This window comes from Schistosoma mansoni, chromosome 4, assembly GCF_000237925.1.
Source record: "Schistosoma mansoni strain Puerto Rico chromosome 4, complete genome".
In the NCBI taxonomy this organism is placed as follows: Eukaryota; Metazoa; Platyhelminthes; class Trematoda; order Strigeidida; family Schistosomatidae; genus Schistosoma; species Schistosoma mansoni.
In genome coordinates this window covers 24,443,542-24,447,287 of record NC_031498.1, presented here as the reverse complement: position 1 = coordinate 24,447,287, position 3,746 = coordinate 24,443,542, and the positions used below count along the sequence as shown (strand labels likewise).

Sequence of the window (3,746 nt, the reverse complement as noted above, 5' to 3'; positions counted from 1 at the left end):
CTCTCCCCACTCTCGGCCGTACCAGAGCATTTGGGGGCTGTTCACAAAGAAGTTTTGTCTGTCAACATAAGGTTTTAGGCCACAGACAATCAAGATTCCTAGGTCTTTCTCAACTGGTGACACATGTAGGGGAAACGACCTTAGTTGCATATGCAATTCTTAACAAGTAGCACAATAATGCGTACAGTATCTTTGGTAAATGTAAGTGAATTGTGTGCACTTGCTGGGTCGTCAGCTCACCTTTCCTCTTATTCTCTTTTCCAACTCTCCTCGCTAACGCTACTTTACATGCTCTCCTCGCAAGCAAAGTTCCTCTTGGCTGAGGTGGACCACTACACTTTTATATAACATGTGTCTTGCCCTCAAATGCCCTGGCATGGCGCAGAGTGGGGAGAGTCTGCTCTCTCTTGAAATACTCTCACACATCCACGCGTACATAGCCTCTGCCAGAAAAAACCTACCCAATACCTTCTCGTGCCACAGGTGTTATTTACGAAATTGAGAGGACGAAAAGAGAATGTCCGTAGCTTTAACCGGGTTGGTGGACACGGTGAGTCCACTTAGGGGAGTTGGAAAACCCTGATTCCAAACCAATGGTGCACATGGGCTCCAGTATCCTAAGGGAACGAATGGCGTATGAGTCAACTGTTGGTCACCGGCTACCATGGGACTGCATCTCCTCACGATGCTCCACTGCCTTGTGGATTAGACCTTTAGGTCAAAGGCTCGGGGTGTGGCCCCCTGAGAAAACCACCTACTTCGGTCTAGGTACCCGGGCAGTATCACAGCCCACACACAAATAAATGAAATGACGATATCTCCTGACAGTACTATTCACGCTCCTACTAAAAGTCAGACAATTCACATTATTATTGTTTACCTTGTCACTTATTCACTCCCTTTTATTCCCAATTTGTGTATCCTTACTTTTCAACTTATACAGCAGCTCGCCCATGGTTGGAACTCTGTTCTATCTAAACGATCTACAGTCACTGTCTGGTTGAAAGTGAACGCTTCCACCGAATACGAATACTGAATCAGTCTTTCTGAAACCACGTACACCGTTTAAACTGGCTTTCTTCAACGTTTGAAACTAATAAAAATACTTGCTGTATAGCCGGATAGTGAGCACATGAAAATGGTTAAGTGAAATCACAAGGAGTACATGCTCCTGTTTCAGACTGTGTCGAAGCACCTGGAGTGACTGTGTATATTTAGAGGATGAGATTAATTTATGGACGACCTTTGAGCAGTGCTAAAGTGACCTTAAGAATGTCCGTCTACTTACTAGGGCTTCATGAGGGCTATAAACCAGTGGGAGGAGTTAGGATTATAATTTACTGTTGTTGTTTAGCGACAGAAATTAGACTTCGGGTTTCTCATTACGAACTAACGTCAACTAAAATGTCAAGACGCTATTTACCCAAAATAATAGGTGAAATCCGCGCTAAGACACAAAATCTGTCATCCTAAATCTCATTGGTCCGTCAATAAGTTAGTCTCCTTGGGCAGAGATGTTAGTGTAGCTAGGTATTAGTATTATTACTCTCTAGATCCCATGAATCCTGAACCCAAGTTTGTACACAACAAGTGGCTTTGAGGTTAACAGTGAAGGCTTTGTTCACAAAGAAGTTTCGTCTGTCAACATAAGGTTTTAGGCCACAGACAATCAAGATTCCTAGGTCTTTTTCAACTGGTGACATGTAGGGGAAACGACCTTAGTTGTATATGCAATTCAAAACAAGTAGCATAATAATGCGTACAGTTTAAAGAGTTGAAAGTAAGTTCATAGTTGTCCGTCTAATTTTAAAGTTGAGTCATGCACTTCTGCAGCGCCAGATTGTTACTCTGATCGCAAATTTCTACGTATATACACACGTACGTTACTCACTAACTAGACTGAAAAAGTACTTACACTTAAAAATTTAAGCGATGAGAGGTGACTGGCTATCGAGTGTGAACTGAAACTGAAATGTCGGAGTAGGAGAGAACCAAATCAACTAACCAGATAGAAATGATTCACAGTAAACGTACTTACAGGCTGGCAAGTAAGCAGATTTTATTGATCAATTTAAACAAAACAAATTAACTTGACAAACCTTAACTTTTCCTCTTTTCCCTCTGATATGTAGATGTGCTCAAACGTTTCACTGTTGTGTGCGTAGAAGGAACATCTTTCTGTTTAATGGCGTAATTTGGAAGCTCGCTCACATCACGCAAATTTTCAAAGGAGGTCGACGCAGTGAACCCTCAAGCTACCGAACAGAGGCCCTTCTCTCCATACCTTCTAAAATTATGAAGTCCCTAACATACGACGGTATACACAAATACTTATTATCCTTAAAGTTCTTCTCACCCAAACAGCATGGTTTCAGAAAGGGTCATTCTTGTATGACCAACCTGCTGACTGCAGTGGATAAATGAACAACCATCCTTGATCGCAAAGGGAAGGTCGACGTCATTTACCTTGATTTCTCGAAAGCTTTCGATAGGATCAACTACATATCTCTTATCAATGAGCTTAGACGATTGGGTATCAAACCCCCTCTGATTGACTGGCTTGTGGAGATAGGACCATAAAACCTATTTTGTAAATAATTGTTCATAGTTTTCGCATGTATTTTGTGTTTTTTCATATTCTGTACATTTAGCATTAAACAATCGTACTTGTTGTTTAAGTGTATGACTTTGAACACTTGTAATTTGACTTCCTTCCGTTTTGAGTACAACATATCGTGACATTGTTACTGCTCCTCAATAAATACACCCTAACTCACATCTGCATCGTTCTGCCATGTCTGCTAATATGTTGAATGAAATATTGATTGCATACCATCTCCATTTATAGACAATTGTGACATTCTTATTGAACTCTACGCTTGGTAAACCTACTGGATCTATATCGTCCATATTGGGATTACTAATCTTTTATAATTGTGGATTATCTGGACCAAATTCAGCCGGACACGCAATAGCCTGAAGGATTAAGTAACGTCCCTTATTTTTACCTGTGTGTAATTAACTTATTAACTGTTAATTGATACATAAACTTTAGACGTAATATTTTGTTGCTATTTTTTTCAGTTATCATACTTTTGGTCCACCACAGGCTCACTTCATATCTAGAGAACGGACATTTTAAGGTCAGGGTTAACTTCACTCTCTCTCGGGCTATGGAATATCCTAGTGGGGTCCCCCAGGGCCCAATTCCAGGACCTCTTCTCTTCTTGATTTACATTAACGATCTTACTTAACAAGTTTCATCTGACTTATTGCATTTTGCTGATGATGTGAAACTTTGGAGAGAGATACGTAACCAAAAGGATATACTAGCACTTCAGGAGGATCTGACTCGACTTCAACGTTGGGCAGACGACAACTGACTTACCTTCAACACTTCAAAGTGCAAAGTAGTCCATCTGCGACATATTGCAGACTATAGTTACAACTTAGGAAACTCCTCCCTAGAAGTTCCTCAGGTCGAAAAAGATTTAGGAGTGTTGGAACCCTACGACCTTAAATCGTATGCGAACTGTGACAAAAACGCCTCTCAAGAAAACCTTGCACTGGTAACATTGAAGCGTATTTTTGGACAGTTTGGCGGTAGAACCTTCCACATAATCTTCAACAGTTTTATTCGTCCTCATTTGGAGTACGAAAACATAGTATTTCCCCTCCCTCCAAAAGGATAAGGACACACTGGAACGTATCCGACGTCGAGCCACGAAATCAATTCGGGGACTCAA

At 41.0% G+C, this 3,746-nt stretch overlaps 1 protein-coding gene across 1 annotated transcript in view; it reads right to left on the bottom strand.

Annotated features, from left to right (window-relative positions):
- Smp_055200 (dolichyl-diphosphooligosaccharide-proteinglycos yl transferase-related) overlaps positions 1-2,026 on the bottom strand; it is a 10,315-nt gene extending 8,289 nt beyond the window's left edge. Inside the window, exon 1 of the mRNA XM_018797275.1 lies at positions 2,006-2,026. The gene's annotated coding sequence lies outside the window, so the exon portion shown is untranslated. The remainder of the gene's footprint in view (positions 1-2,005) is intronic.
- Between the last annotated feature and the right edge of the window lie 1,720 nt (positions 2,027-3,746).